This window comes from Erpetoichthys calabaricus, chromosome 3, assembly GCF_900747795.2.
Source record: "Erpetoichthys calabaricus chromosome 3, fErpCal1.3, whole genome shotgun sequence".
NCBI lineage: Eukaryota > Metazoa > Chordata > Cladistia > Polypteriformes > Polypteridae > Erpetoichthys > Erpetoichthys calabaricus.
Genome location: NC_041396.2, coordinates 97,256,152 through 97,281,766, shown reverse-complemented (window position 1 = coordinate 97,281,766; position 25,615 = coordinate 97,256,152). Strand labels below are relative to the sequence as shown.

The 25,615-nt window shown below is 37.0% G+C and overlaps 1 protein-coding gene across 1 annotated transcript in view; it reads left to right on the top strand.

The window, feature by feature from the left end:
• Positions 1-25,615, top strand: part of emilin1b (elastin microfibril interfacer 1b) — a 196,915-nt gene that overhangs the window by 52,900 nt on the left and 118,400 nt on the right. The gene's annotated exons all lie outside the window — the stretch shown is intronic.

The window sequence follows — 25,615 nt, the reverse complement described above, 5'->3', positions numbered from 1 at the left end:
GCTTATTAGCAAAAAAAGCTTGTCTACAAGTTAAGTAGGTATTCACTATATGCTAATACAATGGTCGGATAAAGAAATGTAGGCATGTTATATATGACTGGAATACTGGAAATCTTTTCTTACATGAATGATATAAATTAAAACATCTGTATTATAATTTCTCATATATAGGTTAAGTATCCCAAATCCAAAATTCCAAAATACGAAATGCTCCAAAATCTAAAACGTTTTGAGCGCCGACGTTACGCGACAAGTGGAAAATTCTACACCTGTTCTTACTTGCCCATGCCCAGTGTTCTTTCTAATTTATTTTACTGATGAGTGGATGTGAATTATGCATGAGCTGGTCCTTCACTGTGAATGATCAATTTGTTAAATTCCTCCTTTGAATTTCAAGCATCACATCAATACACCATCGATGAGCGAAAACGGGTGTGTTTGGGCGATCATCATGGAGTTCGGGAAATCGCAGGAGCGTTACCAAACGGTTAGAAGTGCAATAACAGCTGCACGGCACTTCCAAATTGCTGTACAGGAGAGGAAGTGAGCAGCACGATTCAAAAGTTCTGCCTAGCACAGCTTAGAGGGAACACAGACTTTGACGCTCTATTGGCACAAGTTTGTTATCAACCATCATCACCATCAGACCTACATGCATTTTTTGCTCTTTGCCTTTTTCTCTGTGTATAGTAACTTTTTTTTATCAATACACAGCATCATAAGTGGAAATTGAAAGCCTGCTGATGTTTGTCATTGCTGTTGCTTAACTGTAGATACAGATTTTCTGATGACGCTAATGTTCAAAAACTGGGTCATGCACATAATTATTAAAAATATTGCAAACAGTTTCCTTCCTGCTATGTATATAAGGTCTATGTGAAACATAAATAAATTTAGTGTTATGATTTGTGTGTTATCACCAGGATATCTTATTATATACAGTATATGCAAATATTCCAAAATACGAAACTATCCAAAATACTTCTGCTCAATCTGCATAACGGTTAAGTTTTTGGCTGAGATGTAAGATTAAAAAGATTTAAATCGATTCTTGACTTGATGTCTGTAGGGAAAAAAGTCCCGGCCTCCACAGTGCACAGATTATTAATTTACAACCATGACTGTCTATGTTAGATTGTTATTTTATCATTCTTAACACCTTAATTAGCACACCTCTTGATTAGGAACACATTTTATTGAATGTAATATTTAGTTTCAGTTTGGCTGAATCCATCACAAATGTAAGTGTTCTCCTTGACTTGGATTGAATGCTCAGTCTTTACATTTCTGTGTTAACAAAACAGGCTTTCATTACATTACAAGTATTGCAGACCAAATCTGCAGAATCTTTTAAAATTAGTTCATTCATTTATATCAAGCTGAATTGATTTTTCTCATATTTTATGGGCACGCTGTTCAAATGTTTGCTTACTTCTCTACCAGTAATTCAAAACATGACAGCAATGACCTCAACTAGAGCCAAGAAGTATGACCATATTGTTCCAATTGTTAAATATTTTCCCTGATGTCCTATTAAGTTAAGAGCCAGTTTTAAAATCTTCCTTCTCACATATAAAGTTGTAAATGGTTTAGCACCCAATTCCCCTTACCTTTCAGAACTTATTAATGTCTATGCTCCATGGTAATTTCAAGAAGTAGGCCTAATCAAAAAGTGTAGGAGGTCCTTATACACAAAATTGCACGCCTAAGACATAACACTTATATGAAAAATATTCCTATAGTATGCTTCTTTCAAACCTTGTTTATACTTTGACATTGATCGTTCATCTCTCATTCTCTGAAGTGAGATTGCTGTAGTAGAATGTTCTGTTGGGCAATTCTGCTGCATTTTAGGATGTTATTTAAAAGGCTGTCCTGGCCACAGATTATTCAGCTTCTGATACTCTGTTGTTTACCTCTGAGTGCTCAATCCTAAACTAAGGACATAAAAATGTTTAAATGAAAGATCTGGCCATCACTTACTTTCAGTTGTCTATAAATAATCCTGAAAGAACAATGCAAGTTAAAAACACTAGCAATTAAGTTCAAATCGACTCAACTTTAGCCTCGCTCTGCTCACTGTTTTTATTACTTGCCTTTTGATCCTCTGTGTCTCAGGGGACACGACATAAATGAGTATATTGTTTCATTCTCTGTCATTTACAGCTCTCTCTTTTGAAAGGGGTATAATATTTAAAAAAAAAAAAAACCAGAAGCTGGGGGTAGAAATATCAATAATCTTTGATATACAAATTACACTAATTGAATAGCTTACAAGACAAAGGCTTAGAATTAAATCATAAGCAAGATAAAGGAGGAAAGTACAAAGTAGTAACAGCTGCTCAATATGCAAGAAAATGGGAATAAGCATCTTTTTTCATACCCCTTGGGGTCAGAGCGCAGGGTCAGCCATTGTACAGCACCCCTGGAGCAATTGAAGGTTAAGGGCCTTGCTCAAGGGCCCAGCAGAGTAGCATCTCTTTTGGCAGTGATGGGGATACGAACTGGAAATCTTCGGGATGCCAGCGCAGACCCTTAGCCTCAGAGCCACCACTCTGCCCAAGGACTATATTGCCTTCTGAGGAAAACAGTGTGAGAAGATGAGGCAGGCTAATGAAACCCAAAGGTAACACATCGATAACAAAAGCTAGAATAGTTGTGGCATTGAGTTTCCAGTAGGAACATACAGTTGTGGAAACTGGATTGAGAAGAAAACAGAATGAAATAAAGGCAATAATTTTGAACTGTGCTGATGGAGAACATTAGTGAGTATATATATGGATAGCAAAAGAGTCAAGTTTAGATCCCATCAAAACTGATTGAGCAATTATATCATCTCCAGTCAAGCTGAAGCAATTGTACTTCAACCATAAAGAATGAGTCCTTAAAAAAGAGAGTCCTTAATTTTTACCATTTAGTAACACGTTATTAACAGAGAAACAAAATAAGGCATTGGCTTCTATGTCATAACACACATGATCAAATACAGCTTACAAAATGAGCATCTAATCAACATTTTAATGAGACCACTATTAGAAAAATTAATAAAAATTCTTGAAGTATTTCCTGGAATGGAATTATAATAGGATAAATAGGGAGAAGCATGGTGGCACAGTGTTTATATTCATTGGTATAAATCTCTATTTGAGTAGTCCATGTATTCAAATTTTCTCCCAGGCGTTGCACATCTACATTCTCGTTTGATTGGTCTCTTCATATTGACTAGGTGCATATGTTAATTTGTTCTGTGATGAAATGATGCTATGTCTATCATGGCCGTCTTAACAGCATTATGGTCCCCCGGGCAAAGCAGTGCACTGGGGCCCCTACCTACACAACCACTCACAGGAATAAAAATGTAAATGGTCAATAAAATTAAACATATATTTATTGTATTGGTACTTCCAACAAAATCAATGTTTAAATATTAAAAAACATGCTGTACAGCAAAGATTAATCAACACAAATGTTTGAACAATATAACATGAGCCTTGAAAAACACAAAAATTTCAACATATAAATGATACTCAATTGGTAAACCTTACAGACGGAGATGGCGCAGTATGAAATTGCTATGAATTATTTATTATTAATCAAGTTCAAAACAAACATTTGCGAAATTTCTTTGTAGAGAATTGATTTGAAGTGATGTTTACATATGCACTTTTACGTTATGTAGTGTGTGAGATCCGTATACATACATGCATATGAGGTTGCAGAGGTGACAGTGATACTAAACCAGAGGCAAATGCCAACATCCACTTGTAACACAATAAAAAAATATTTATAGTTTAGTATAGTATAGTGTTTATTTATTGACAGCAAGTCACAACATACATAGATTAGCATGGAGCCCCTATGCTCGTGGGGACCGCTGGCAGCTGCCCAGCGTGCCTATGCGTTAAGATGTCTATGAATGCTAAAAAGGATATGCAGTTACTCCCTGCGATCCTGTAATTGATAAAGCCATAGAAATCAGATTTAATGGATGGTTGTGATGAATGAATTCTTCAATTTCAAAGTCTAGGAATCTGCATCAATGCCCACCATGCATTTACTCATGCAGCAAAGCCCTTCCATCCCATGCTTCTTTGGTGCATTCGGCATATTAATTTAAGTTAAAAAATAATGTTGTGTAGAGTATATTTTATAAGAAAGTCCAGATTATTTAAAAAATAACAAGGTTAATTGGTAGTTGGCCTCTATAGCACGTTGTACAAATGAAGACAACTGCAAGGCTGCATCTACAGGTAGAATATGTGAAGGTTTCCTCTTCACGTTAGTAGAAGGACCTAACAGAGACAGAAAAATACCTTAAGGTACCATTAGACTGATTCCCTTGTAGATGGGGGGATAGATTATGAGAAAAGACTGACTCTTTAAATATTAAGCAATCTTGGAGTAAGGAGTGAAATGGCAAAAGTGTTTTAAAATATGAAGGGAGTTAAGAGGATATAGTTTTTCAACAAGACCATATGTGCACAGATTAAGGCTAGCTTAGGGTGAATTTTGCACAATTTTTGGGAGGTATGTCTTTACAAAGAAAGCAACACCTAGCAATGTTGAAAGCAACACCTAGGAAACCTTCAAATCTCAACTTCATGATATTTTGAAAAACATTGGTGGCAGTACTAGAAGTAGAAGTAGTAGCAGTAGCCGCAGAGTTGTAATGTGTTCAGAGTACATACATTAGGAAATTTAGAATAGATAAGCTGGCAGGCATTTATCAATGTTGATTTCAAATAACTGAGCACTATTCCAACATTTTGGACACATCAAATTCTTTGATGGCGAGTTTCAAACTAAGTTTTCTTTCTTTCTTTCTTTCTTTCTTTCTTTCTTTCTTTCTTTCTTTCTTTCTTTCTTTCTTTCTTTCTTTCTTTCTTTGTTTCTTATTATTCAACATAATAAAGTTTGTAATATCTGTTCACTCAAGAGTAGCAAAATATCTTCAAGTCAGTTTTTGCAGGTCCCAAAAGAACTGCTGTTTACCACATTACTTAGTAACTTATTCCATGTATTTATGATTCCCTGTGCGAAGAAAAATTTCTAGTCTTTGTGCAAAATCTACCCCAAACAAGTTTCTAGTTCTGTCCCCCATGGCTTTTTGTAGTGTGGAGACTAACACTGCAGAGTATAACACCAGTGTGTTATACTGCTTAAGCTAGTGTAATTCTAATGCACTTTTTAAAGACAATGATTCATTTGAAATGAAACGTTCTCATCAAAGTTGCTTGAACTAGTCAGTGCAAAGTATGAGATTTATTTGCAGCAGTTACAAATAAATAACATAAATACAGGTTATCAAATTTTAGGTTACTAGTCACTGATGGCATTAGAGCATCAATACGTATCCATGGGAAGACACAGTATTCATGAAGTCAGCACAGGTAAACCACACACAAGCAAATAGGGAACAATGCAAGTGTCGCTCTACAAGGTTTTCAAGCTACGCTTAAATCTTGCAGTCTCATCTTAAAAAGAAGACACCATGAGAACTTTGGAACTCTAACGTCTTAATTTAATTTACAAATTTAACAATATAGCTAGCATGGTGGTGTAGTTGTTAACGCTGCCTTCTCACATCTCTGTGTTCCACTGTTTAGTTCCCAGTTAGGACCCACTCTTTGTGTAGTTTGCTCATTCTCTCTGTTTCTGTGGGTATTTTCACTTTGAGCTTTCCTTTCCTTTCACAACCTAAATAACATACAAATCAGAATTGCCCTAATAAGAGTGGGAGTTTGGGTGTTTGGGCTGTGGAATTGACTGTAGTTTTATAATACTTCATTTCATAATAATGTATATTGTTGAGCTTGAATGGTTATTATCTGCATCAATATATTTGAGTGATAATTCAGGAGAACAAGGAGGTAACAACAAATATGTATGGTATTGTCTTGTTCAGGTGTTAATGGGACAGAGTGTAGCTCCTTGTGACCATATAAAGGACACAGAGAGCATGAACAAAAGTGAGAGATAACTACTTTTATAAAATTATGAAATCAATTTACAATATTCTAAATATTTCCACATTGGTATGATTATTGCTTGGATGACACCTTTATTCAAGGCAACTTACAACATCTGAGATTTACAAACGGTTACATTTCTCTTTCCATTTGAAGCACAGGCAGTTGAAGTGACTTGCTCAGGATCACAGTGTCAGTGGTGGGATATGATCCCACAGCCTCAGGGTTTGAAGTCCAAAGTCTTATCCACTACTCCACACTGAATGATATGGTTATGTTGGGTCATCAAAAAGGCTGTCTTTTGATCATCTGTGTCTCAAAGGGCATGACATAAATGAGTATATTGTTCCATTCTCTGTCATTTATATCTCTCTGTTTTGAAAGGGGTGTACTGTTTTGAAAAAACAGAAGCTGGTGGTAGAAATACCAATAATCTTACATATATAAATGACACCACTTGAATAACTTACAAGACTAAGGCTTAGAATTAACTCATAAGCAAGATAAAGGAGTAAAGTGCAAATTGTTAACAATATGCAGAAGATGGGAGTAAGTCACACTGACTTCATCCACTAAGTGAAGTTAGATAAGTAAGTTAAGAAACATTATAAAAATGATACTCTTTAGGCGCAGAGATTCACCTATACAGGACTATATTGCCTTCTAAGGAAAACAATTTGAGAAGCTTAGGCAAGCTAATGAAAGCCAAAGATAACACATTGATAAGAAAAGCTAGAATAGTTGAATCATTGCGTTTCCCAGTGGGAACATACAGCTGTGGAAAACGGACTGGCAGGAAAGCAGAATGTAATAAAAGAAAAACTCTTGAACTGCGGTGATAGAGAAGATCAGTGGGTGTATATGGATAGCTAGAGAGAGTAAAGTTTAGAGCTGATTGAGCAATAGTATCGTCTGTAGCCAAGCATGTACTTCAGTCACAACTTGAAAAAAAAGTTGTCCAGGATTTCAGTGTTTAATATATCAGTAAAATGGAGACATTCAACAATGTTGTTTATATTAAAGTATGTAAAAACTTTGACATCTTTCTCAAGCAGGGCTTTTATTGCAACAATTAGTCAGTTAGTCAGTCATTATCCAACCTGCTATATCCTAATACAGGGTCACAGGGGTCTGCTGGAGCCAATCCCAGCCAACACAAGAAACAAACCTAGGGCAGGGTGCACACACCCACACACTATGGACAATTTAGGATCACCAATACAATTAACCTGCATGTTTTTGGACATGCAAACTCCACATAGGGAGGACCCAGGAAGCGAACCCGGGTCTCCTAACTGCGAGGCAGCAGCACTACCACTGCACCTACGTGCCGCCCTGCAACAATTATGAATGAGTAAAGTTAGTTGCATCACTGAGATTACTTCACATAAGATGAAGAGGGACCACCCTTGTATCCGTGCTTCTATAAAACTGGGCCCCACTGAAAATGATCATAAGTAACTGACATTTTCCTTCCATAAAATGTTTTTCTCTCCATCCGATCAATGCAACGATCCGCAAATAAGTCTACACAACTACATGTAGAAGTTCAAGATATGTTCACATTGACCTCTTCAAAAAATTAAGTTACATTTTGCAAAATCCTATATTGTCATTTGTATTTAATAACATACTACATTATGAAATTAAAAAAAAATCTTATTTTAACAAACCTTTATTATACAGAGAGTTGCATAATTTGGTATAAATTTATTGAGAAGTCAAGCAAAATGACACCTTTCATTGGCTATTTTAGTTAGCCAATAAAAGGTGTCATTTTGCTTGACGTCTCACTACATTCACAATGACTAACACTTTAAAACACCCTAGTACTGTATAAATTTTAAAAAATTTGTTGTGTCATGGATTGTATTGTATGCTGTGTTCTATTTAAGAAATAGTTTATTTGAGCCTTTATTTTATACTCAAACATCTGGCTTACAATGGAGTAACTGGAAGTGAGGAAGCGTTGCATTTATGTAATATACCAGTCATCTGTGGTTATTTAAAGTGACAACAGACCCTTCAATACCTGAAATTATATAGCTGGGCACAAAAGACCCATTTCCTTAGTAAACTGGTTCCTCTGTAAGCGCCTCATTCAGAATATGCCTTAAGGTTACATGATGTCATATTTCCTTTTCTTTTTTCACTCCAGCAATGACACACTGTTTCGAATCAAACTGAAAGAGCTTTCTTTGGTTGTAAAGGACCCTTCCGAGTCTCAGAATAAACACCTGTTTTTACTTTTAATGGCAAGGGCAACCATGCACACAATGAAATAAATGTATATCGAAGAAAAAGAAAATGTCTGCTGCCAGGCTACAAGATTGGAAAATGTATAGTGAAGGAAAATTAAATTAGTGCATAAAGTTTTGGCAAGGGGCTTCAATTGTTTCCATGTGTATAGATTACAGGCATCACCAAATTCAGTTTTTATTCAGCAAAACCAGTGTTCTGGCTGTTTAGCAAAAGCATCATTATCTTCGGGGAGAAATATTCAGACCCTCCCAAGAGTTCTTTTGAGATGAGTGAACTAAGTGGAGCAGAAAATTGTCCTTTCTGGGGTATAAACTTTGTTAACAATATCCATCAAAATTTGTATGGATATTATTTTCTAGATGATCGATTTTATTTTACTGACATGTCATCTGCAATCACTTCCATGAAGAAATAATACTTGTAATCCATATTATTTTTTGTCAGCCTAAAGTAAGCTAAAAAAGAAAGATGCTGCAAAAACATTTAATGCTATATATTTTTTTGCCCAAATAACATTTCAATTGTTCCTCGCAGCAAGCCCTTTGAAAATCTTCTAGGAATGAGCCTTTGGAAAGTGTTTCACCCGTGCATTGTGAATCCTGGAAGCCTCAAATTGGATTAGTTGACCTAAAAAGACCCAAATAATAGCCTTTAGGACACATTGTCTGGAAACTAATTGAAGGATATGATGTCCTTTTGGTATGCATAGAAACTATCACATTACTAGCTTTTCACATTGTTATAACTAAAGCAGACGCATATACCCAGCCGTTTATCATAAATGGTAACATATCATATAATATGTTCAATGAATTGTCAAATGTCTTCGGAGTTATCCTACATTAAATGAATGGCCTTTTTGAAATGTGGATGTGTCTGTAATATTTAAATATTTTAGTAACACTTTAGAATAGGGGGTGACCTATCAGTCAAGTACTGGTATGTATGATCTTTTTTGGCCTTTTTATGACTAACAAGGTACCTGTGAAAACTGAACTGGGCACTGCCTATGCATTTGTTAGACACTTACTTCTGAATAGCAAAACTTTAACAATAGCTAAGCTTGTGTTATGTTGCAGTAAGTGGCTCATAGAAGCACTACATCAAGCCCTGAACAGTACTATTCTAGAGGGATACACATTTTCCTTTACTGATGGACATTGTGATTTATTCATTTGATCGATCTAATAACTTATACATTTGGGATCTTCCTAACAGGAGATATAATTTAGTTTAAAAATTATCTGGGAAATCATTTTCACAAAACTGAGCTACCCTGCAGCCTCGCCAACAGTGACTGCTACAAAACTGTAAATCTGCAATGTGATCTTATTTATTACAGGGAGATTCCAGGCTGTTGTATCAGCTGGATCTGTTAAAGGTAGTAATCACTTTGGTTGCAGGATTATGCCCCAGGGATACACCTTTTTCTCTTGCAGCAGATGTTTCCTTTTGATACTGAGTTTCTGCTCTACCACAAAAGTCATGGATTGATAGTTACCTCACTTGTAAACCTCATAATCAACAGACCCCAGAGGGAGGAAACATACGATAAACAGAGGTCAAAGGGCAGGCTGGTTACCACAGGCACTTCAAAAGCATTCCACAGCCACAGCAGAAACTCGCTGACCACATTAATTTACTGGAAAGAAATATTAAAAATAAGATGAGCTTTTTCTTTTTCCTTCTATAAACATATTTTTACTTATGTACTGCCAATGTGAATAAATCAAAAATGATTTGTTTTAACTTCAAACGTATTATGCTGTCAGATATCCCATTGCAGGAAAAATACATTCTGCCTCTTACTGTGAAATTATTACTGTTTTCAACATCAAAATTTTAAATAGTATTTAAAAGCATCTTAAACAAGTCATAAACTTTAATATGTTATTTTAAAGAAAATAAAAATTACAGAATATATCAGTAAATTAAAAAAAATATTTCTTTTACTGTAATCTACTATATAATAAAACAATAAGATCTTTGTGTCCAGTCCCTCTAAGCAACCTGATTGGTGAGTTTGGCTTTGGTGTGATTTGTCAATATGGCTTTGGTGATGCAACGAAAGAGGAAGTGCGAGTGTGAGACACACATGGAGGAGTGAAGATTTATAAAGCCACACTGAGAGAGTTGCCTTCAAAGATGGTAAGCCGGAGATTAGAAAGGCGCCTCAAAAATAATGAGAGTCTGAGAAGCAGGCTTTATGTGAATGTGCTGGAGAGAGAGGGAGCACTGATTAAGAGACGTTCAGACACACGTGGATACTGAGAAAAGGTACATGTAGGGCAAGAAGTAGCAAATATTTTTTAACTACTTTATTAGCAGTCTTCAAAAGTTTTCATGACATATCTATCTATCTATCTATCTATCTGCTTATAAAAGTACTCAACGGTTTGAAGTTTTCTCTTTTTATTGTTATACAACATTGCATCTCAATCTACATAAATACTCATGCAGTCAATTATTTTCTGTTTTATAATTGTAACTAGGAAGCACATGGGCCTCCGTTCTTCAAATAAAATTTGTTCATTTAGAGCAAGCTGAACTTTTCCATTCTCCCAAGACAGTGTTTTGTTTTCACTGTAAAAAAAAATGCAGCTTCACAGAAGTCATTTAAATTTAATTTTCCATGGTAGCCACAACCTCATATTTTTTGACTTTTCAGAACATTATCTGGGCACAAGCTTTCGATTAAGATCAAGACCATGGTTCAGGGCCTAGTAGTTTGTGAGTATCAGCAGCTTGCTGCACCATACTATATGTGCTTGAATTTCAGTGCATACCGCAGCTGTCATTCTTCTTCTTTCTATCACGTAATCAGCTTCTGCAGTTTGCATCACACTTACTAGATGTCACCACTTTTCTTTCTTTTTCTACCATGTCACCTACTCAATCTGTTTGCTGTAAGAAAAAATAAAACCCCGATAACTTCCCAGAGGATGCCCCTACCCATATTTTTTGATTCACCAGCATGTATCATCATAAGCTTTTGCTTAAGACCAATAACAAGGTTTCTTTTCCTAGTGGTTCATGAGGAATCATGTGACAGACTGACACAAGCCTTGGGATTTTATAGTTATCTAGATTAATTTAGACCACTTTGCAGAGATCTGTTTCTACTTTAACATTAAACATTTTTTTCTGTTGGCCAATGTCAAAAAAAAACCAAATTAAATTCACTGGGTTTCAATGCTGTATAACTTCCAAGGGATGAAAATGTTTTATAGCTCTCTAAGAAGCCATCCTTCTACAGTGCTCAATGTGTACAATGCCCATAGCCAACAAGCATTGGTATGGACTATCATCTGTTCAGTATCGTGTAACTGATTGTTGCAGAATAAACAAAGCCATTTTCTAGGTCCAGAGCAAAGCCAAGCAAAATGACACCTTTTAAGGGCTAACTAAAAAGATTACAATATGCAAGCTTTCGAGGCAACTCAGGCCCCTTCTTCTTCTTCTTCAGGGGCCTGAGTTGCCTCGAAAGCTTGCATATTGTAATCTTTTTAGTTAGCCAATAAAAGGTGTCATTTTGCTTGGCTTTTCTCTTCATTCATAATGGCTAACACGGTACAACACCCTAGTACTACTAGGTCCGGAGCTAAAGTTTTTAATACTATGATTCAAAACCCCAAATAGTCTTCCTGAACATGTATTTAACAACATGCACCAGAGACATCACAGTTTAACTGAACAGAGGCGTTAATTTTCTTAGATATACTTAAACAGTTTGTCGTGACAACTTTTTCAATCTGTTTTTTTTTCTTGATTTTTGAATGCTTCACTGGACCAAAGAACAGCTGCCAAGGCTGAATAAGATTGTTAAAGTATGTTCTTTTGATCTTACTTATGCTTTCCTGTAGTGATCAGTACCAATAAATCTTCAGCATTACAGACAGCAGAGACATTCCTGTTTGTGAGCTGTCTGTGGTCAGAGGCTGGCAAAAGCAGAGCAAAGTCCACAGTCTGGTGCTCTAAGCACTGTTGAAGCTAACTTTGGAACATTCTATTTTTGCACCAAGAAAATACAGTACAACAGGAGACAGGGAAAAGAGACAAGGATAACAGAAAAACATGAAAAACTGAACAGTTGCAAGGAGGCTAATACAGTGCAAGTGAAATTTCATCTAGGGATATTTAGTGAGGGTGGCACGGTGGCGCAGTGGGTAGCGCTGCTGCCTCGCAGTTGGGAGACCTGGGGACCTCGGTTCGCTTCGCGGGTCCTCCCTGCGTGGAGTTTGCATGTTCTCCCCGTGTCTGCGTGGGTTTCCTCCGGGCACTCCTGTTTCCTCCCACAGTCCAAAGACATGCAGGTTAGGTGGAATGGCGATTCTAAATTGGCCCTAATGTGTGCTTGGTGTTTGTGTGTGTCCTGCGGTGGGTTGGCACCTTGCCCAGGATTGGTTCCTGCCTTGTGCCCTGTGTTGGCTGGGATTGGCTCCAGCAGACCCCTGTGACCCTGTGTTCGGATTCATTGGGTTGGAAAATGGATGGATGGATATTTAGTGAGTTTTTTTGTGAAAATATTTTGTGAATTTCCCCTTGGGATTAATAAAATATCTATCTATCTATCTATCTATCTATCTATCTATCTATCTATCTATCTATCTATCTATCTATCTATCTATCTATCTATCTATCTATCTATCTATCTATCTATCTATCTAGTTTGCTAGTCAGGTTAGGAAAGTCTACCAGTCAATGAAGCACATGTACAAAAAGCAAGGTTCCCTCCAGGGAGGCTGGTTGCATCTTGTTTTGCTTTAGAGAATAGTCATAGATCATGACACTCAAAAAGACATATCAACAAAGCTGTACACCATTAGTTAGATATGTTGAGTGGCTACAAAACCAGGTAGTTCGATGGCAGGGAAATAGCGAGACTTTTCTTGGAAGAGATTTTCTTTGAATATGAGTTTTTAGTTGTTATGTCTATTGTTGTCAGAATGCATTCTCGGTCAAAAAACACCTTGATTGGGTTCAAGTAGACACTATTTTAAAAATCAAATACAGTACATAAAAAGGAAGTTATAAATATAAGTAAATAAAAGTATGTCAAAATCTTTTATTTTGACTACTTGAAATGAAATGTATTGTGCATGGTTTAAAGTATTGGTAAATTAACAATATCGTCAATCAAAAATAGACCTCACTCTAAAACTGAGGAAGCACAAATGCTGCTGCTACTATTATTTTTCACATGAACACACCTACTGTTCTTAAACATAGTTATGTTTCTGTTAGTTTCTGTCTTTGCTGTGAATATTGCTTACAATATATTAAATCACAAAGATACACAGGCAAAGCAGGGAATAAAGTCCAATTACCTGCCCAAGTGTGTTTTTAGTCATCACGTAAGATCAATTTTTCTACAGGTGAAAGAATGTGAAAGATACATTTGTTATTGAAATAATAACTCACCACACTTGTAAACCTCATAATCAAATAATGACTTGAAATGATTAGCTATTCATTTAATATTTTAAAACTATATGATTAACAAACAATAACATAGCCTTTATTTTATTGTACAATGTGTAACATAATGCAAACAATTCAATAGCCTTCATTTTAAAATGTAGGTGCAATGTACAAACACTAAAGTGGATGGTTACATACAGCACATATGATGCACAGATAGATAGATAGATAGATAGATAGATAGATAGATAGATAGATAGATAGATAGATAGATAGATAGATAGATAGATAGATAGATAGATAGATAGATAGATAGATAGATAGAGTGCATCCGGAAAGTATTCACAGCGCATCACTTTTTCCACATTTTGTTATGTTACAGCCTTATTCCAAAATGGATTAAATTAATTTTTTTCCTCAGAATTCTACACACAACACCCCATAATGACAACATGAAAAAAGTTTACTTGAGGTTTTTGCAAATTTATTAAAAATAAAATAACAGAGAAATCACATGTACATAAGTATTCACAACCTTTGCTCAATACTTTGTCGATGCACCTTTGGCAGCAATTACAGCCTCAAGTCTTTTCGAATATGATGCCACAAGCTTGGCACACCTGTCCTTGGCCAGTTTCGCCCATTCCTCTTTGCAGCACCTCTCAATCTCCATCAGGTTGGATGGGAAGTGTCGGTGCACAGCCATTTTAAGATCTCTCCAGAGATGTTCAATCGGATTCAAGTCTGGGCTCTGGCTGGGCCACTCAAGGACATTCACAGAGTTGTCCTGAAGCCACTCCTTTGATATCTTGGCTGTGTGCTTAGGGTCGTTATCCTGCTGAAAGATGAACCGTCGCCCCGGTCTGAGGTCAAGAGCGCTCTGGAGCAGGTTTTCATCCAGGATATCTCTGCACATTGCTGCAGTCATCTTTCCCTTTATCATGACTAGTCTCCCAGTCCCTGCCGCTGCCATCACCATGCTTCACTGTAGGGATGGTAATGGCCTGGTGATGAGCAGTGCCTGGTTTCCTCCAAACATGACACCTGGCATTCACACCAAAGAGTTCAATCTTTGTCTCATCAGACCAGAGAATTTTCTTTCTCATGGTCTGAGAGTCCTTCAGGTGCCTTTTGGCAAACTCCAGGCGGGCTGCCATGTGCCTTTTACTAAGGAGTGGCTTCCGTCTGGCCACTCTACCATACAGGCCTGATTGGTGGATTGCTGCAGAGATGGTTGTCCTTCTGGAAGGTTCTCCTCTCTCCACAGAGGACCTCTGGAGCTCTAACAGAGTGACCATCGGGTTCTTGGTCACCTCCCTGACTAAGGCCCTTCTCCCCCAATCGCTCAGTTTAGATGGCCGGCCAGCTCTAGGAAGAGTCCTGGTGGTTTCGAACTTCTTCCACTTACGGATGATGATGGAGGCCACTGTGCTCATTGGGACCTTCAAAGCAGCAGACATTTTTCTGTAACCTTCCCCAGATTTGTGCGTCTACAGACAATTCCTTTGACTTCATGCTTGGTTTGTGCTCTGACATGAACTGTCAACTGTGGGACCTTATATAGACAGGTGTGTGCCTTTCCAAATCATGTCCAATCAACTGAATTTACCACAGGTGAACTCCAATTTAGCAGCAGAAACATCTCAAGGATGATCAGGGGAAACAGGATGCACCTGAGCTCAATTTTGAGCTTCATGGGAAAGGCTGTGAATATTTATGTACATGTGCTTTCTCAATTTTTTTATTTTTAATAAATTTGCAAAAATCTCAAGTAAACTTTTTTCACGTTGTCATTATGGGGTGTTGTGTGTAGAATTCTGAGGAAAAAAATTAATTTAATCCATTTTGGAATAAGACTGTAACATAACAAAATGTGGAAAAAGTGATGCGCTGTGAATACTTTCCGGATGCACTGTAGATTGATAGATAGTAGTTAATTTTGTTCCAAGGCAAAAGTTAGCTTCTCCTTAATGAGCACAAGAAGTTTAATGGTATGTGTTACGAAAATAGATAGATATTTGCAATAGGATACATCCTCAGGGCTTTGGCCAGGTAAGCAATACCACCAAAGGACATGAGAGGGCTCCTTTGATAACACAAAAATATTTTTTTATATCAAATCAAAGGAGAAAGGATGAATGACTAGCTTTTCATGTGTTTCAAGCACAATCGTTGATGTAATATACTGTACTATTAAGGGAGGCATTTGTAAATCACAATCAAGATTCACAGTGGTCATTGTGGGTGAAGTCTGCTGGTTTTCTCCATGTCTGCCTGATGATTTTCTCCAGGTACTCCAGTTTTCCTCCCTATGTCAAAGACAGTCAAACTTGGGTAACTGACAACTTTTAGATTGTCACGGTATGAATGAGTACAGACAGTGATGGATTGGTTTCCTTCCTTGTGGCTAATACTGCGGGGTTAGGTTCTGGTCTCCATGAGCCTGAACTAAAATTAATTGGTGATGGATGGATGGATGGATGGATGGATGGATGGATGGATGGATGGATGGATGGATGGATGGATATAATAGACATTTAGTTTTCATATATATTAGAAATGCAAGCAGCACACCATTTTAAGTAATTTGTCTTCTAGCACATTGCATTTCATTTTGCTCTCAGTATTTAGCTCTGTGTGCCAATGGATCACAGGTTTAGAGATGGATATGAATAGAACATGCAAAGCAGTTAATGTGAAATTTGTTTACTGTAAGTTTCAAACTCAATATAACTGTGTTTTCTTGGAACCAAGGAGACAGCTTGCAGTGCCACAGTGGCAACTCACATTTAAATGATATAAAACTGAATATTTAAATTATTTTTTAAATTTCTTTTGTCATATTTCAGATTTGCATATTGTCATCACCAAGGTGTGTTGCAGCACCACAAACCCCATACACAACCTCACAGACACAAGTCCTGATATAAATAAAAGGTTTATTATTAATGATACCTTACTGAAAGGCTTCAAAAATGGCACAAAGCAAACACAATTCTTCTCTCTATCCCTTTGTCTTCTCGTCCATGCCTTGCAGGCAAGCTTTGTCCATCCTCCACACCTAAGTTGAATGGATGAGGTTGATTGGTTTCTTATTTTGGACTCTGGAATAGTTCTGGTGGTATGGCATAGAACAATGGAAGCACTTCCAGGTCAATTGGAAGTTCCACATAATAGGGATTATGAATCCCATCAGCTCCCCCTGGTGGCCCCCACGGAACCCAATAGTGCTGCCTCTTTGGAACTACAAGTCCCAGCATTCCCTGAATGTGTTTGTGTGGGAATCTTAACCCAAGGCGGCTGCCATCTAGTGTACTGGGGGAGAAAATATGTAGCAGTGCTCATCTCCCTCAGTCCTGTCATTGTACTGGCCTCCTGGCCAGGTAAGAATCCTTGTTCAATCCCAGTTATGATGCCAGTCCACGTGTGCCATCCATTACAATATTTTAACATTTCTCTCCCTTTTTGACACCATTTTGGGGCTGCCACATTTAGAGGAGTTTGAGCTTTTGCAGACAGGTATTCCTGGGGTTTGCACTGGTTAATTTAATTCTCTTGAGGCAAAGCAGTCAGATTTGCAAAAACAAAACTTCTTTTTTAGCCGTTGAAATGTGTTTATTTAAACCTAGGACCTGACAAAGGATCTAGTCATATGGTAAGATCATATTCATATTAATGAATCCCAAAACATTTCTGGAGGTGAACGCATGATAGATTTGTCCATTTAATTTCTTCGTCATGTGCTTGTTTTTTATTTTCTATTAAACTTGCTGAACACCCTCACCTCACTTCCTTCTGTTGTAAAACCTTACATAGTTCTGGTCATAGTCATCTGCTGACACTTCAGTACACCACAGACCTTCTAAATCCTTTTCTCTGACTTTGAAAACAAGAGAGTACATGCAGCTGCTGTGGAAAACAATTTGCAGTTTGACTGGGCCATACATGGAATTGAGGCACTAGCGACACATGCCAAGAGCTGTTTGGTTGGAAACAGAGCCAAAGAATTAGATTTGATTTTATTTGCTTGAAAACATCTAAGGAAGTTAAGGTAAAAGTAAATTCCACGCTGAAAGCTAAAAGGTTACATACACATATATAATAACTTTGTGTATGCAGAGGAATTTGTAACATCTGGGAATGTGTTTTTAAGCACTTAGCATTTTTTAGAAAGGCAGAAAAATAAAGAAATCTAGGAAGGCACCTGTGCTACATTTATTTCGTATTTGTTGTGTTTCACGTTTTATATGAAATGAAAAATTTCCACATCAGACTTTGAGAGAAGCTAAAAACTGATTAACACTTCTGCCTCAAAGTTTCAGGGTTGGGTTCAAATTTTGTTTGGAGTTGGCATCTTCTCCTCATGCCGATGTTAGATTTTTTGGTCAGGACTTGAGTTATTGCCCCCATGGTAGACTGTCAGGGAGTTCCTGCTTGCATAGGCTCTGAACTCTGAGCTGAACTATAGATTTAACATTGGATGTATAGATGCGTATGTAATTTAAAAGACAATGTTTAGTGTGTCTTTAATGAATTAATTGTAAATAGCCAACACTATCAGTTTTGCTGTCTCAAATATCGTCTTTGCCTTAATGACAATTTTTGTTTTATTATGTAGGCAGTTTGGCGTTCTCATTTATATTGTACTGAACAGACCTCTGAATGCTGAAATTGTACTTTGTGTTTTAGTTTACTTATTTATTTGTTTGTTTCAAGAGGCCATGGGAAAGCAAAGTGTTGGTTTAATATACTTTGGAACAACACAGAAATAACTTTGGTATGATTAGGGTCAAAAGGTAGCCCCCGTCTACTCTTATGCATTACCTCATGTCCTGATGCATTGTTACCAGGTGGAAGGCGTTACGCTCCTTTTGTTAATTTTTTTTGCAGTGGTCAAGGTTGTTGTCTCTTTATCACTTTTTCTCGACTTCCGCATTACAAGTTCAGTACATGACAGTCACATCCTTTTGCGCCCCCACAGCTAATGAAGATAATGTCTTTTTTTCCTTACCTCCAGAATACTCTGTCACAATGCTGAGAAGAGATAAAAGAAAATCTCTTCCTCTGAATCTCGCCTGAAGTTACACTTGCATGCGCTTTTAGGTTGGATGATCAGTTTAGCAAACAAAAGATGATGTCTAACTTAAGCATCTGAATTCCTCATGGCACTGATAGTATGTCCATACACCATAACTAAAAAGAAGTCTGATGTTACTGACATGCATTTCATTTACCAAAATATGACTGTCTGACTATTTCTGAGGAGGTGTCTTTAAATTAGTTAATGCTGAAAATTTGGAACATTTTTCCTTTTGCCAATATCTATTTGAAATTCAATAGTCACTCAATGTGTACCTTTCTATTCTTTACCTAGAGGATTCACCACTCAGTTTATCAGTGATGCTGTTACATTTCATATTGAGTTTCTTCAGTTTATTTTTTGTTTTATTAGTTGGACAGATTTATCTTAAAGTCTACTATACCATTGGTTGCCATAACAGAGCCAAATGGATACACAGCAGTGGCACAATTTTGCAGTAGTTAGCACAGCTTCTGGTCAAGTCTCATATCTGTTCTCAGTTCCTGGACTTGTTACTGTAGAAGTCAGGAGTCCATATTCTTTACAGTTCCCAGTGCATTTTTTTCAACTTTCATCTACCATTTATATTAGGTTAACTCAGTGGTTGCAACCATGGAAGCAACAACAATAAGTCCAGGGGTGATGCAGAAACAAATTTTAATTAATCAAGCCATTTTTTATATGAATGCTACTGGTACCCAAGACTGTGTTTAGGACTGTCCTCCAAGACAGCAAAGTGAAGAAAATTTGAGTTAAGGTGAGATTGTTACGTGTGTGAGAATTTATACAGATGGAACACCAGGAATGGCTGGTTCAGTGAACAGATTTGTGTCTTTAGTGAAGAAAGCAACAATATTATAATAACATGCTTAAACTCTATTTTGAAGCCCTGGTTGGAAAAACACTCAACAATGAGTTGAAAAAAGTACTAGACACAGTTGCAAAAATAATTATATATATAAAAAGTATGTTTGCCAGGAACACTCTTAAAATAATGGTGCTGTAGTTGCATTTTATGGTTCTTTACTGGAGTGTATGGTTACTTATAGTGCTATTGCTTGACAAAGAAGCATTTAATTCTGGGAAGAGTTCTTTACATATGAAGACGGTTCTTTGTTCTTTAAAAAAACTTCCTAATTTGTAGAAAAAAAAAGAAATCTTTAATGTATGGTAGGTTACCTAGCAGGACACAAACCTAGACTTAGCCTGTCATTGTTATAGTGTTATTGTATGCAGCAAGAGTCCTTTTAAAATCATGACCCACTGGTATTTTACAAATCTGTCACCATCTATTCATAGTTATTCACTGTATGGAGCCTGTTACAGATCTAAATAAATAAATGGTTCCTTCTGGAACCTTCTTGTGGATGGGTCATTTGGGAGCCAAAAATGGTTCCCATATGGCATTGCTCTGAAGAAACACCCTGGCTCCTTTAGTTTTAATAGTTTTTGTGGACAAAGTACGTTAATCTTCTTCTTCGTTCCAAGGATGCAAGAAGGCTATCTTAAAAGTATTCCCATAAATCTTTGAACAGAAGGATAAGATGTTTGTTTTTTTTAACCCTTGAGTAGTAAACAGAATTCCACATGTCAAGTGCAGATGATACTTGGATTGCAAAATTATAGATCATTTCAACAAGATACATTCCAATTTGCAAGGAAGCACTAAAAATATCTTATCCTCAACTGATAAAACCAAAGATCTGAGAGGTAAGTTTGTGGGTCATTATAGAGAAGCATATCAATGTGGATATGTTACCAAACGTTGCTGTAACAGAGAAGAAAGAGATAATGCCATTGATGTCTGAGCATCTTGGGGAACAGGAAACAAATATTTGGTATCTTCCTTAATTAAAGGATAAGTGTCTATCTGTGTGTGTGTTCAGTTCCCCTTGTCATTCCAATAAATGGTTCATTACAAACATTTGTAGCTGTGCATTTTATTACTACATATACTACAAAATACATTCCAATAGATGGTGCACTGCAAATGTTAAATCTGAAGTCTACTTTGATTACTTAGATGGTGAGGTTTACGCTGGCTGCTGAGATTTCAACCAGTCTTAGACAGGTAGTACAGCTGGTAATTTTCTAACTTTGCATGCCAAAGAACATGCATAAAAATGCTATATTTTGAGGAACCCATTTATTGCAACCTTATCAAACCATTCTAAGCTCAGTTTCACAGAGAAATTTAAATTATTTAAAACATGTAATTATTACAGTTTGAAGTTCTTGAAAAATTATTGAAAGAAATGAAGAATGAATGACCTCACATTGAGAAAAAAGCTTTGAAAATTCTGCTAGTACTAGGGTGTTGTACCGTGTTAGCCGTTATGGATGTGGTAAGAAGTTAAGCAAAATGACACTTTTTATGGGCTAACTAGAAAGATTACAATATGCAAGCTTTCGGGGCAACTCAGGCCCCTACTTCAGGTAGCATCTTGCCTGAAGAAGGGGCCCGACTTGCCTCGAAAACTTGCATATTGTAATCTTTCTAGTCAGCCAATAAATGGTGTAATTCTGTTCAAATTTTTAAATTTTATCTGCGCTGTGTATTCCAAGAAATGAGAGGATGGGAGGCAGGACTGCCTTGTGAGCAAGCCATTAGTTTATTACTATGGACACATATCCATTTTGAAGTGGTTTTCTTTGATCATTGTTTTAAAAGCCTCAGCTCAAACTGAGGTAGGAAACTGAAAAGGCAATAAACAAGCAAATGTAACCCCTGGAGGTGGAATCACACTTAGAATTCTTGCTATGGCAGATGTGGTATCTCTTCGCTCTTAAATAATTATTTCCCATTCAAGCAAAAATGTGCAAGCACGTTGTGAGGAATGCCAGAAAACACATGGAAACTTTTTGGCTCCATTGTGGTTTATTATGGATAATTGGATGTTTGTGTGGACATCACAAGGGAGTCAAGGTTAGTATTACAGCATTACAGGAGACTAGATAATCCCTCAGAGCCAACAAATGATTTACTTTCAGGAATGATGCAAGTTTTTCATTGGGCTGTTTTTATATAAAATCAAGATGAAAAAGAACATCTAAACTGCATAATATTTATCAAAGCAATTCATGCATGTGTTTGTGTCATAAAGACAATTCATTTATAATGTGCTTAAGGTCAAATTTATCCAAAAGTGATTCAATTAATGAGGTAAATGATTAATTTTATATTCTTATTAGAATAGTGCTGTTTCCCAGTTTGTTTTTTAACAATGCGGGACATGGAAACAAAAAGTAAAATTTGAAAGATGTTCACTGTTGAAAATTAGTCTTAATGTTTTGTCCATTTCATATCCATATAAACTTATAACATAACCTAGCATTATATAATATTTGTAAACCCAATTAATATGGTTCAGGGAGCCTGGAGCTTACCCCAACAGCAATTTTAAATAAAAATGCAACAAACAAGCTTTGGGACAAGCTGTTCCATCCGTATGTTTGCAGGAAATAAAGACAGGACCATTTCAGTATTTAATATCTATTATAAAACATGGTTTAAGCCCTTAACTGTACATACTCATGTTGTGTTTTGTCGCAGAATTATATAGATGAAATAGTTGGAAACAGCACTAGTTTTAAGGTTTCCATTTTTGCATTAAGACTACGTTCACATTAACAGGCTGAAGTGATTCAAAACTGATTTTTTGCCTTAATGTGACAGAAATCACAGAAATCTGATCTTTTCAAAACAGATTTGAGTCACTTCCATATGTGGTCTTGGCCTGGATACAAATCTGATTCATGCGACATCAATGAGAATGTTCAGATCGAAATTCATGTGGTTTTTTTTTTTGTCGTCATCAACCAACACCAGCACTGTGGCAAACAACAATGTGGGAGTGCTACAGCTGTAACAACAGTCATGGTTCCGCCATTGCTGGCTCCTTTCTCATACCCACAAATCTCTTGGTGTAGCAATGCCAGCAATAACTGTAAAAACAGCAAGAGCTAGCCCTCTGGCTTTTTGTTTCCTTCTTAGCCTATTCCTATACAGTTGGATCACAGTGCAGTGCATTCACTAGCCACTAGCACGTCCATTTTGTAGATTTTAATACCATGAGTCGTCTCACAAATATTTTTTTTTTTTGTTGTTGGTAAAGCAGATGACTCATGCACAAACATATTAACATGTGTGTGCATGCCATTTTGGAGAAAAGATGTTTTCACATTACAGTTAAAAACAAGTCATTTGTACTTATAAATGTGAACCATCAAGACAGGAAAATCCCATCTGAGCAAAAAATCGAAACTGAGCCTCCCATTGATTTATAACCTGTTCTTCCAATTTTGGTTCATATGGAGCAAGTGCCAGTCTCTGCAGCATTGTGTACAAGGAGGAATTGACCCTGGATTGATGCATTTACTCTGGCATACATGCATACTGTATATTTTTGGATGTTGTACATCCCTGCATTGTAATAAGTTATGAAAATAGACAGATGGATGAACATTCCCTGCGCAATAATGTCTAGAGACAACAAAATGATACTCTTGAGATGTCATACATCAAACAAAAATGCAAGTGCTTATGAAGTACCCCTTTGAAATTTTTGAAGAGTATGAAAAAAATTATAAAATATCTTATGTATTCAAAATATATGGCTTCATATAAGTGTGCTGAGCAAGTAATATTGCAAGGCACTGCAGGTTGTTTGTGCCCAGCTGCTAAGCCGTTAGGCCATTTAAATAAGGTACAGTATCAGGTTTGAAGCCATCCATGGGATCATGTGAAATGTCTTGTCTGCACAGTCATGAAGGATTATTGTTAAACATCGCTATTATGTTTTTCAATTTAGGATTAAGTTCACCTGATTAACAAATCTGAACTAAATCAATGAATGCTTATGTTCAAGACGATCTTTTCATTAATTTCATTCAAGGATAGTGAGGCACCATGAATGTGTTGCAGATCCATTATACTGCTTTATTCACATTGGGGCACTTTAGACTAGCCCTATCTTGTGTGGCTCAAGTGTTTGTGGGAGAAAATACATGCACATTAAGGGAACATGCAAACTCCACACATACACTGACCTTATTGACAATCACACTGAGCATTGTAGGATCTTTTTTAAAGTAACACGCCATCATTTTCATTCAGAATTTGAAAGCATTTTTGTTTTTTGCACATGAAACATGCTTCCCTAGCGTACCATAACACCTGCACAATTCAAATGAAAAAATGCACACAGCAGGCAAAGTATGCTACTTGTTTAAGTTTTTCCTCCTTTTGAAGGTTCATAGGAAGTCATGGCTAAAAAGGATCATGGGTCAATTCCTGTCTTAAGAGATGTTTCAGTAGAGGAAACAGTTACTGATGAGGAGGCATAAGAAAGTGTCGAAGGCATAGTGTGGAGTGACTACAGGATGGGTGGGCTTCCTGAAATGTGTGTCCCTATATGTGTGGTTTATTTAAAATACTAGTCAAGCCCCTAGCATGCAAGAAATGTGTGCTGTTTCTACAGTCAAATACTGCAGAGGTTAACTGATTCCATAGAATTACCTAAGATGGGGACAGGAACCTAAAATCATAGAGGTGTTATTTTAGAAAAAAAACTATCACTTTTTCTAAAATTTATTGTGAGCTGTGTTCATTGTCAGCTTCTTTCTATGTCGACATTCAGTTCAAAGCATGTACGTGTATAATACATTCCCTCTTATAAAGCTCACTGTAGATTGAGGCATAATGCTGGCAGTAGTAAGCCAGCATTTAGTATATTACTAGCAAAATACCCGCGCTTCGCAGCGGCGAAGTACTGCTTTAAAATTTTAAATAATAAACTGAGGGAAAATGTACCAATAATTATTTGTTAAGGATCTCTTTGTATATCACGTTGTCAGTTCGCCCCTCCGGTTGTAATATGACCAAGCTCTGCGCTGAGCTTACTCTTGAGCATGCAACGTATAGTTGGCCATGTGAAAAGCAATCTTGCCTCAAATCAATGCCAACCTTTTGTAGGGTCTGTCCCTGAGACTTATTAATTGTCATTGTGAAGCAGAGCCTTACTGGAAATTGGAGGCGTTTGAATTGAAATGGGAGATCAGAGGGTATAACGGGGATGTGAGGAATAAAAACCCTCTCCCCTGAGCCACCGCCAGTAAAAATAGTTGCCTCAATGAGGTTCTTTTGCAGACACGTGACCTGAAGTCTCGTGCCATTACAAAGTTTTGGTGGCTGTAAGTTTCTCAGTAACATTATTGGTGCCCCAACCTTCAAAATTAGATTATGCTCAGGAGTGCCTGGAGGATTCAGAGTGTGGACCGAGCTGCAGGCTATGGACATATATATGTACGTAAGTAGGATTCAGTTAGCGTTGGGAACCCGCGTACCAAATTTCTTGAAGATGGGCCCATTAAGTAACAAAGACGGTTGGAAAGTTCAATATGGTGGTGTCATACTACCGAAATAAGTATGTACATCGGTTTCGGTTAGCGCAGGGAAGCCGCCTACCAAATTTCATGAAGATGGGGCCATAAATAAGAAAGTTTAACATGGCGGATGTTGTCGACCGTGATGACCGTTACGTGTAGAATTTTGAAATGAAACTTGCTTAACTTTTGTAAGTAAGCTGTAAGGAATGAGCCTGCCAAATTTCAGCCTTCTACCTACACGGGAAGTTGGAGAGTTAGTGATGAGTGAGTCAGTGAGGGTTTTGCCTTTTATTAGTATAGATGTATATGTGTATGTATATATGTGTGTGTGTGTATATATATATATATATATATATATATCTATACTAATAAAAGGCAAAGCCCTCACTGACTGACTCACTCACTCACTGACTCACTCATCACTAATTCTCCAACTTCCCGTGTAGGTAGAAGGCTGAAATTTGGCAGGCTCATTCCTTACAGCTTACTTACAAAA